The following is a 12195-nucleotide window of genomic DNA, read 5'->3' on the forward strand; positions in this document are numbered from 1 at the left end:
ATCTTGGCTTTCTTTTGGCTTACATTTGCTGGTTATATCTTTCTCCATTTCTTGATTTACAAACCTGGATCCTTTGGTTTTAACTGGGTCTCTTGTAGATGGTATCTTGTTTTTTTTCTTTTATTGGAGGATTCCAAGTCTGAGAATGTCTTGATCACTGAGTGTAACCATTCACATATGTCCATTAGTCTTAGAGTCAGATTTACAGTGGCATTATTTTTTGTGTCTTTTGAACCATATATTTAAAATTTTCTCCTTTTCTCTCTCTTTTTTTTTGTAATAGATCAGTATTTTCTTCTTTTGGTTTAAAAAATTATGTTAAATTTTTATGTCAAGTTGCTCTAGTGTTTTAGAGGCCCATATTTTTTTTACATTTTCTTCTTTAATTTTTAGGCTTACCAATATCTGTATCTTCATCCCTAAACAAAACAGAACCAGACACAACTAAAACCTAACTCTTGCCTGGTCTTTTACCCCCAAACAAACTCATCCTTTCCCCTGATCAGCTTTTTTGCCTTTTCACCGAACAGCACACGATACTAAATTATTTATTCATCTGTAATCATGTGAAATATATTTCATAGAACCTAAATTTATTTTCCTTATTTCCGAGCTGTTTCTTTCATGAGAGTTTTGTCTACTGAAACTTCAGTGGATGCATATGATAGATAATCTAATTAAGTGGGAAGATTCCGGTTTCAACGTTATCGAAACTGAAATTACGTTCTCCATTGTCTTCTAGCATCTTGTGTCACTGATGAGAAGTCTGATGCCTGCCTGCTTCTCATTTCGTGGTAGGTGATCTGCTTGCTCCTTCTGGAAGCTTTTGACTTGATGGGAGGCAATGACCTATACTGGGTTCTGACTGAGAAGGAAAATGTCACCAGGAAAATGTTCTCCCTCAAGGTTTGGGAGACATGCATGCTCCTGGCCCACTTCAGTTCTGGGTCAGGATTTCTTGTATGCCCCGGGAGACAACCACCTTCTCTCCTCCCAGGGCTGGCAAATGGCTTTAATGTCAGTGTTTCACACCCCGGATTTCACCTCATGGCTATGGATCTCAGAGCCGAGCACGGGGGAGAGGTCTGGTGGCTCTCCGTTGGTTTGACATCATGACAGGGACTGGAGCAGCCCCAATTTCTGAGTGAAATTTCTCATCAGGAACCTTAAGCAAAGTCATCTGCCGTGTGCACGGGGTTCTAAACTCACGTTACATAATTTCCAAGCTATTTGCCGTTGTTGTTTTTAACACCGTTATTGGATTCTTTCAATATTCCAAACAACCTGCATCTATTTCCTTGCTACATCAGGACCACACATTTATAACACAGATAATCAAGCTTTTCTTATTATTAAAACTATTTTTCAACAGTTGGTGTTTTCTTTATCGTTGTGCCAGATAACAAGCTACATTTAATACATTGAATCTGACTTTGGAAAACATTACAACTTTGGCCATCAGACCCGGGTATATATTCTTGATTTGTTATCAACAAGCCACGGAAAACCTCTCAGCGGTTTTGGTGAAAAGAGAATTTATTTCCTCTCCATCCAGAGCACACGGATTCTCCACAGACCTGTGTATACACCACCAAATATTTCCTCCAGGCAAGCCTATGGGCTGGAACATTATGCTCTAAGACTTTTTTTTTGTTTTGTTTTTTAAGTGATGACAGAGTTAGATGTTTCACAAACTAAAAGCCAAAAGAGTATGCTGTGACATCCAGCATGGAGTAAAAAATGTATGAAGTCACTAGCCTTCTAGACTCCTTTCCAGATGCAGGGAACACAGATGTGAGAGAAAAGCTGGGAGATTATTACCCATAAATTATCAGGAGGAGTTGCTAGTGTTTGAAAGTTTGATTCCAATATCCTGTGTCTTGAACTCCTTTTCTTATACTTTCTGTCCATCTGGCTGCCTCAAATTTGAAAGATAACTTTGACAAAAGAGAACTTTAGATAAGAGAGAGAAGTTCCCTAACAGAGGCAGCCATGATACCCGAGGGAGAAAAGTAGTAAATGCAGTAAGAAGACAGAAAGCAAAGCATCTGTCTGAGAATACACAGAAAAATCCAGCCATAAGAACAGGGGTATATGGGAAGCAGCCAGGCTAGAGCGATGAATTTCAACTAGGTCTCTGCAAAAATGAAATACAATTCATTGATGTACTGAAATGTCACAACTTGTTGCGTGCACGTGTACGCATGCCTGCGTTACCAAGACCGTAATATACTCTCGACTTCTACCAAGTCAGGTCGCGTTGATCACCCCAAGGCTAAAAGCACAGGAAGCCAGTCCAGAAGCATCCGGCGTGGCCAGAACACGGTCTCGCGTCAACCACCGGCCAGGACTGACCCACAGCAGGAACCATTTGTTCATGGAGCACAAGGAACTTGTTGCCGAATGCGTGCAGTTCCTACCTTAAATGCAATGGATGCCCCCCCGAGGAAGGCTTCACTACGTTGTTATCAAAATACGGCCGTTATTGGGCAATACATAATTAAAACGATTGGTTTATTTTTTGTATATGTGCTGCCGAAGCGAGCACTTGCTTTCCTTCTTGTGGGAATGGTTTTAGGTGTACACATAATACATAATAGCCATAGAAATTTAGAAAGAAAACCCCCCGTAACTCCACGACCCAGAGATAAATATTGTTTGAAGATTTGTGGACATTTTCCCCAATGTTTTTTATATGTGTTATAAATCAGATTATATGTAAAGAATTCTCCGTCTTGCTTTTGTTGATTATACATCACCTTTCCCTACTATATTAATTACTTCATAATGTGATTTTCAATGGCTGTATAATATTTCATTTATGAACGTTTTATAATTTACTTTCCCTGATGGCTTTTCATTGTCAGGCATTATTGTTTGAGTAGTTTTAACTAAAAATGGAGTTAGAAGGAATAGTTAATTTAACTGCTTTTTGATATATGATGTCAATTATTGTGGCTTGTGTGACATCTACTAAGATACCAAAAGCTGCTCAGGAGAAATGGAGAAGAAGATAATTACTACAACCAGAGGAAATCATTTCAATTATTTTATTCAACTTTTAACTAAACTGTAGTTTAGTTTATTTTGAAAATTGTCAGTATTCCTAAGGCTTATCAAGAAATGACCCCACTCTGGGGTGCCTGGGTGGATCAGTCAGTTATACGTCTGACCCTTGATTTTGGCTCAGGTCAGGATCTCAAGGTTTGTGAGTTCGAGCCCCATGTGGGGCTCCGCACTGACAGTGCAGAGTCTGTCTGGAATTCTCTCTCTTTCCCTCTCTCTCTGTCCCTCCCCTACTCATGCTCTCTCTCTCTCTCTCTCTCTCTGAATGAATAAATAAAATTAAAAAAAAATAAATGGCCCCACTCTTACATTTTGCTTTGCTCTGCTAGAGTATATGTTTATGTGCATATGCTCATGTATGATCTCCATGTTTCAAAACTTTCCCTTAAGCTGAAGTATTGAAGCTTTTATTTTAAGGACTCAATGACTTATCATGCTTAGAATCTCATTTGAAATCCAATTTAAAAATATTTGAAAAGCTCGTCCATCTTGAGTCGTGGTATCCTTCAAAATCAGTGGCAGATTATATCACCTACAGTGGTAGCAAAATTAAACAACTGTTTTCCCTAATGTGTTACGGATACAAAAGAAGACTATTTTTTTTTAGAACACATTCTTTTACCCATGAAAATCCAATAATCCACATACATGTTTCCTGAAAAATATAGTGTGTCAGTCAGGGTCCAACCAGAGAAGCAGAACCAATAGGGGAGAGGAGTAGGAGGTGATAAAAAGTAAATAGATACAGATATAGATGGATGGATAGATAGATAGAAAATCAGTATTTTCATTTATTGCAAAGAATTGGCTTACACCACTGTGGGAACTAAGTCTGAAGGCCCAGGGAAGTCCTAAACCTTCTTTTTTTTTAGGGGCTCACCTGGTAAGGTCAGACCCATTTAGGGTAGTCTCTCTTTGGATTCACATAAAGTCAAATAATTGGGGATTCTAATCACATCCACAGAATCCCTCGATTCATGTTTGATTGAACAACTGAAGACTATTTTAGTCTAGCCAACTTGCCATCTCAGAAAGTCATAACACATGAGGATAAAATAAAATAAAGTCCCATTTTCAATGCTTATTGAAAAAAGTTTGACAGTCTTGGTTTTTGTCATTTTTTTTTGAGCTGAAAGAGTTAACAAAGATGGACACCATGACGTCTAAATTCATTATTTGTCTCCAGGGTGTCGGGCTTGCATGATATGCGTAGTTAGACCTACACGAATTTTGTATACTTTTGTGCCATATGTTATTGACTACTGCAGTTTTTCTTTAAGCTTTTAGCCACCATTTGCATTAATATTAATATTTAATACAATTATGGCTAATATTACCCTCTGAATGCTTTTATATAATAATAGCTTTGCACTTACACAATACCGCTCTGGCAAAGAGCTGTGAGTGCTTCGTCGACAGTGAGCCAGATTTCTTCCCCTGAGCAAGCTATTCTCCATGTACCCCTGGAGAAATGTTAACACTTTAGAACAGGACCTTGATTTGTGCTTACAGCAGAAATAAAGTAATCAGTGTTCTTATAGCAGAAGATACTTCTCCAATAGGTCCTGGGAGGATTATTCAGTGTTTTAAGCACTTCACAAAATCTCATATGGAATAGTTATTCGTTACACTCGTGTAATTGAACACAGAACATGGGACATTGTAAAAGTCAGTATTTTTGAGTGATGGATAAGCCGTGGCCTATTGCTCAGGTCAGTGGGATTTTCCAGGGGTTTTAGGAAAGAGGCGGGTGTAGTTTGGTTAGGGTAGCAGCCTTCCTAATGCATGCAAAAGAGAATTTTTATAACCAGGAGGAGGAAAGTTCTTGGTTGTAAAGATTGGGGTAAACTAAGTGCTTTCTTTTTGGCTGGAAAAATAAGTACCCTCTATTGTGTTCAGACGAAGATATTATCAATGATATGTCCCAGGGGACAATATCATTCTATTAAACAATAAGCCAACCTGCTGATACTTTAGAGTAAGTACTCAACGAGGGGCTCATGAAATCTCCTGCTGGTATTGTCCTAAATTGCTCTGTAGCTTGAGCAATTCGCTTAACTTTCCTGTCTCTGTTTTTTCATTTATATGGTTAGGGATTGATCTAGTGACATTTCTCAACCCATTTGTGTCTAAAACTCTAGAAAAGAAGAGGTCAGATGTGTGGAATGCTGCAAAAATTACCTAGAAAAAGGGTACGGGCATTCTCATTTGATATTAGAAATACTTCAATTTTTTTTTTTTTTTTTTGTCCTTAAATGCTGAAAAATTTCTATACCTTACCGGGGCAAAGACATAGCCTGCAATACAACACAAATGGACAGATTTAATATTTATTCTAGATACGTTGGTGACTTAGCTGATTTTATATATTCTGGCATAATTTGAAGACTCGGCCAAATCATCGTTTAACCTTCAACTTAAAATTCTTAGTCTAAATCAATTATTTCCTAACTTTTAAAAAATTGCAATTTCAAAGCTAATCTTTTGGATTCCCTTGGATGTGAATTCTCTCAAGCATTGGAAGTGTTCTAAACATCAAAGGCACAGGTTGTTGTTCCCAAACTTAACACAAAAGTCTTCATACTATGAATTTAGTTTATGTCATCAGTGTGCTTAATTCCAAACCTTCCTGGTTTATTTATAATAGTGTCTATTTACCTTTTATGGAAACGATTTCCTGTCCCAAGTACATTGGGTAGCATCATCAGCGGGCTGAGTCTGCGTATTCAGAGATTCCGGCTAGAGTAAGAGATGTGGAGTGGTAGACACCCAGAGCAATTTTTCTCACAACTGCGAGAGACGGTGCTTTCTTGTCACGGTTTCTGGGTGGAACCACCCGGCCGGGGGCCTGGACCACATTTTGATTTGGATCTGTGACATCTCTAATTCCCAGCTGATGTGAGTCTGCAAAGTGTCTAGGCTCCTTCATCCCTCGTGTGGAAGCAACTAACAATTAATACGAAATAGCATTTACTCTTTGGTGTTCATCTGAATCTGCCTCATACTCATTGCTATTCAGAAGTTACCGAACTTGATTCTGCCCGACTCATGTCTTTATCTGGCTATGGCACAGATGCGGCTCCTTATTCATTTTGATGACAGTTGAGATTTTCCTTTCAGATATACAATGTCATTTGAGCCTTACCCTTTTGGGGAGGGAGAACAAATGTATTAATATTATCACTATTTCTTTTTCTCCTTCTTCTCTTTCTTTTCTCTTTCTGCTTCTCCTTTTTCTTCTCCTTCTTCTTTTCTCTCCCTCCTTTTCCTCCCCCTCCTCCTCCCCTTCTCTTCCTCCCCTCCACCTCCTCCCCTCCTCCTCCTCCCCCTCCTCTCCTCTTCCTTCTCCCCTCCTCCACTGCTCCTCCTCCTCCCTCTCCTCCTCCCCTCTTTCTCCTCCCCCTTCCCCTTCCCCTTCCCCTCCTCCTTCTTTTTCTTCTTCTTTTTCTTCTTCTTCCCCTCTTCTCCTCCTCCTCCTACCCCTTCTTCCTCTTTTACTATTTCTATCATTATTATCCCGAACCTAATTTGTTGAGTTCAAAGGAAATTTCTAGAAACTAATACAGCTGTGAGCTCCATGGCAGGTCTCGTTAAACTTTTGTTAAAGGAAAAACTATTTCTTCTAACTTTTCTTATACAGTATCAGAGCTGTACAATAATACATAGTTAAATTTCTTTATTTCTATGACTTAAAAAGTCTGCTCCAGGATCCCTCCGAGCTGACAGAGATGGGCATCTAGTGACAATGAAGTGGGGCGTGAGCTGTGGTCAGTTGTGTGAAGTGATCAGTTGTGTGAAGTGCGAAGTGGTCAGTTGTGTGCAGTGATCAGTTGTGTGAAGTGCGAAGTGGTCAGTTGTGTGAAGTGATCAGTTGTGTGAAGTGTGAAGTGGTCAGTTGTGTGAAGTGATCAGTTGTGTGAAGTGTGAAGTGGTCAGTTGTGTGAAGTGATCAGTTGTGTGAAGTGTGAAGTGTGAAGTGGTCAGTTGTGTGAAGTGTGAAGTGTGAAGTGGTCAGTTGTGTGAAGTATGAAGTGGTCATTTGTGTGAAGTGGTCAGTTGTGTGAAGTGTGAAGTGGTCAGTTGTGTGAAGTGATCAGTTGTGTGAAGTGGTCAGTTGTGTGAAGTGTGAAGTGGTCAGCTGTGTGAAGTGGTCAGCTGTGCTGCTCCAGCGACCAGCTGGGCAAGTACTCAAGGCTACAGCCTTTGGGGCTCAGCCTTTGCTCAGCCTCCATCCTACAGGTCAGGCCTCTTGCGCACAAGAATCAGGCTTGGGGCCTTGAATGCTGCCCTTGGACAATCAGGGCCTGACTCAGAGGAACTGCTTCACTATATTACTCTTCCTCCAAACTCCCTCCCTTCCGACTCCCTTCTTCCTGCGTGTGGACACCTCAAGATCTCCCTCCTCCCGGGTTGAGGAGGATTTGTGTGAGCGTCCTAGCTCCTGAGCTCCAGCTCTCCCAGGGGTCTAGGCTTTTCCAAATAGGCTGGGTTGGAGAGGCTTCTGAGTTCTCACCAGCTTCTGTTTTGTCCTAAAAAATCACACCCACATGCATGTAGACACACGAGGCAAGGAGACACAAAGTCCTTACTAACTTTTTGGGACGGGGAGAAAAATAACAATAGGATAAAGAATTAACAGGAGTTAATAGGTCAGCAAATTTTCTTGCAACATGTATTTTGAGTTATTATTATCCGAGACGTAATTTACATTCACATAGTGATGGCTATTTTGTGTACTCTCCTCTACCCACGATCTTTAATCTTTGTAATACTTTGTCAAGTCACGTGCAAAGTTACAACCCCATTCTGCACATGAGGAACCAGACATGCAAGGAGATTAAGTGCTTGTCTGAGTCTCACGACTCGAAGCGTGTGTGCGCGTGTGCATGCGTGCGTGTCCTCAATGGTGGTTACACATTAGAATAACTGGGGAAGCCAACACATGACGCCCATTCAGTTCAACAAATTGAATCTGAGTCTCTGGACGTGGCCTGGCATTGTTATTTCCCTTTGGGTTTCTAGATGATTCTGATATGCGAGCAGAGATGAATATCAGAACTGAGCTTAAAATATAGGTTTTTCTCATTTCAAATGCCTTGTTTTTAACGTGATAGCAACAGCAATCATTTGAATCTGAGGATGCTTATTCTTTCTGGCTCCGTGAGGTAGAGGGGGACGTTTTCTCATGAGGCGCTTCTCAGAGCACTCAGCCATCCAGGGGAGGACCCGCAAAGAACAGCCTGGTAGTGAGAAGTAGGCAGGGGCAGGACAGACGCCGGATGCTCCTGGAGGTCCTGCAGATCCACTGTCTTCTGGCTGGTTGTACAAAGGAAGTGTCCCTAAATAGCGTGGTGTCATGAAGTCTAGGGCATTTCGAGTCTACAGGCACCAACCCTGAATTCCGGTGTCGCACTGCATCCTGGGTAAGAGGGAGAAGACCTAAGAGGAGGACAACAGGAATCCACTGATGCTCCGTGGATGGAATGGATTATCTAAGGGGATGGTGAACATCTATTCACAGGGGGTTATGTAGAAGCTGGATGGCAACAGGGGTATGAGTTGACCGATGAATTAATTAAACAAGTATTTACTAAGTGCCTCCCGCATGCCAGCCACTGTATTCCACACCGGGGATTCAGCCGTACACCAAACAAAATTCGAGTTGAAAAAACACAAATTCTAGCTGGGAGAGACTAATAAATAAACGATAATAATATATGTCATCATATCTCCCCTAATATAATTTTAGCACCCACTTCTGCAGAGGGAATTGGCCAAAGCGCTCAACTAGGGTGATGAATAATGTTCGTCTCACGACGGCGAGGTTTTCGGGTTCCTCTCTGCTGTTAGATTTCTTGGTCATCATCATCACTATTTACGTCACCTTTGTTCCCCCAGTGTCTGTTTAGTAGATGCGGAGGGATCAAGAAGGGGAGAAAAGAAGGGCTACGATTTCTTGTTCTGCTCTTGCTGCATTATTTACGATGCAGGTTCTTAGGGAGGACAGAGATCCATCGTTAACTGCGATAAGCAAGCAGCATTCTGTGCTCTGTAAGACAGCCTCCCTGATTCGGGGCTCTGGGCTTCCCTTTGGGTGGCACTGATTTCCCTCATCCGCCGGCTGGGAAAATATATTTAGCAATGCAGTTGAACTCCTTCAAAATGTACCTGCTTTATTGAATGAAAGATGAGAATCTTATTTACTCAAGAGAAAGGTCAGATGATTAGGGGGAAAACTATGTAAAATATGAGCTTGAAGTCCACTTTAGGTTAGGTTTTTAAAACTCGTGATCTGTGCAAAATGGTAGTCTCTTTCACAGGTATGTAGAAACTTGAAGGTTGTAAGGGAGTTAGTGACAAAAGTCTTTGTTTATAAAATAAAGATCTGATCAGGAAAAAAGGTAAAACTTGAAGGGAATTGTCTCAAAAAGAAAAAGAAAGAAAAAAAAAAAGGCAGCAAGTAAAGAAAATCCCTTGAGGCAGTCAGGTGTGAAGGGGTCTTCTAGACTGAGAGATAAAAAGCAGCCTGGTTTCTTATTACCTTAATTGCTTCCTGCCTGCTTGGGTCCCTAGTAGAGGGTAGAGCCAGGGGATGGGAAGGAAGAGAAAGCACTTTCTGGAATGATAAGAACAGGCACACTGAGACACCTACCATTTAATTAGCATGAGTGGCCTCAATTGCTGAGTGGATCTAGGGCGGGCAATGGGGAGAAGGCCCTTGGCGTATGTGGAAAGCCGGAGCGCCTGAGAAGACAGGATGGTCCAGTGTCCCACGGCTGAGGTTTCTGAGATGTATGTCAGCCCCAGAAGCGCTATGACCCTAAAATCCAACTTCACACCTGGTTAGGAAGACGCCGTCTAAAGAGAGCCAGAGAGAACGGCTACATTAAGCTGTATGTGAGAGTAAGCAAAGACTGAAAAATGGGCATTTGACTTGAGCACTTCAAAAGACCTTCTCTTTAAATGCACGCAATATGGTATTCTTTGATTTCCAGCGTATTTAACGATTGCACCATGCATAAGAGTTCAATGAATAAAGATCTGTATTCGTTTGTGTCTTTATCACTCACTGGTTAAAAGCTTGGTCACCAGGCCAGTCGGAGGAAGGAAGCAGGATCCACTGTAATCGTCTGGGGGAAGCCTGTCCTTTGATGAGGGACATTAACTCTTCAGAGTTAAAACCACTACCTTAGCCGTAATGTGGCCATTACCAGTGTTGTCTTCCAGGGCTAAAAAGCAATTCGAAGGAAGTTCTTTTATTCGTCCAGCCAATAATGGAGTCTACTGTGTGCCAAGCACTTACAGGGAACTGAGAGGTGCTGGAACGCTCTGTCCTTCGGAAGCTCCAGGCTGGAGAAGCCTTTGCAGCAGGCTCAACTCAAGAGGGCCATTTCAGAAAGAAATGGTTCGGGGTCCAGCCCGAGGCGCGAGGTGGAAGTCCTCGGAAGAGGCGTGGGCTGCTTTTCTCACCAAAGTACATGGAGTTACAGATTTTCAGATTGACTTGGTTTCCCAGATTTTTAGGAAAACACATTTTCTCAGGCACATGTGGCATAAAGAGGGTGAGTTTTACAGGCGCTCCGGGACTAAGTTGTGCATTTGACAGGCCGTTTACCTCTTCTGAGCTTGAGGGAGGACTCCACAGCTGTCACCCAGAGATAGCTAGCTGTTCCAAGGAGTGACTGAGATAACGCAGCTAATGGGGTGCACAGGAAGTGGTTCGTAGTCAGAAGCTATTATCATAATGCCGGGGGAGGGGATCCGGAATCACTTCTTATTCAGGACTTGACCGTGCATATCTGGCGATGTGGCTCACTACCTTCAAACCTTGCCACCACAACGGTCCACAGAAAGCCCAGAGCTCCCCATGATGCTTCCCGATTTAGACCCTTTGCTGACTCCATCGCCTAAAGACAAAGTCTCTCTTTCTTGCTGGATACACAAGGTGGCCGGTGATTCACCGAGCCCTGCTTTCCCCATCTCATCTCCTACTTCCCTTCTGCCTCTTTGAACCTTCTCCCCCACCAAGACCAGATGAAGCACAAGCCCCGATCACAGGATACTAGCCCACCACCCCCTTCCTCGGACCTGCCTTTTCTTCTGTTCCGATGCCCCTTCACCAAGTCTTGCTGTAAACGGGGTGGTTTGTTTTTTCATGCTTGGCGCATTACGGACAACCTCCCCGGGCCATGGCAACATGACTATACTCTGTCTCTAACGCACCCGGTTGTTCTCCTATTCTGGAACACTGAGATGTGTCCATGGTCCCGCTCCCTGTCTACACTGCAGACTCCTCAGGGTCTCGTGTTTGCCTTTGTGCCTCCTGTTCCCAGCCCATTGCCTGACATGCAGTTCGCATTGAGTAATGTCTCCTGAAGGGGACTTCACTGCAGGTACCTCTTCCCACCAGCCTCCCCGCACACATACAACTTGCAGGGGTGTGGGGGGGTGTTGATTTGGTGTAATGTGTTTTACAAATTCTTGTTTCCCCTTAAGATAAAGTCCTGACCGTCGCTATGGTGCGTTGTTAGCATGGTCGATAATTATAAATCTTGTTCCAGGCAGTTTATCTCCATTATTGTGTAACCCAGAATCGATCTGCTATGCGTCATCTCGGGCATCTCGCTGTCCTCCGTGTCCTTCTACAGTGACCCGTGTGCATATCTAAAGCCGCATGGCCATCACCACCTCCCTGGTCCTGTTGAACTCCTCTGTGCCCTCAGACACCTCTGACCATTTGCTTTAATTACACCCCGTCTTTCTTATGATTTGCTCTGTATTGCTTTGAGGTCCCCTGTCTCCAATGTCATTGGTGTCCCTTGATGATATATTCTGGAGCCAGTTCAGCGTGTCTGGAATATGCGTCTATTCGTCAGAATAACCTGCGCTCATCACCTACACTGTCACACTAATGGCACTTGGGGATATTTATGGGTCTTTGCAAAGACCACAATGGCTTCTGCTGTATCTGCTGATTGCTCTTCTGATACTAATGTTTGGCTGTTGGCTAATTTTCTTAAGCATAATTCTGATAACACAGCGCTCTTACAGAAAAGTCCTCTCCACAGAGATAACTATTAGCTTCTCCATTCTGCATGATTTCTTGAGTCTTTTTTCAGACTTTCTCAT

This window comes from Lynx rufus, unplaced genomic scaffold (assembly GCF_022079265.1).
Source record: "Lynx rufus isolate CCGP_SWC_20201006 ecotype Redwood Valley unplaced genomic scaffold, mLynRuf1.p SCAF_1, whole genome shotgun sequence".
Taxonomy (NCBI): domain Eukaryota; kingdom Metazoa; phylum Chordata; class Mammalia; order Carnivora; family Felidae; genus Lynx; species Lynx rufus.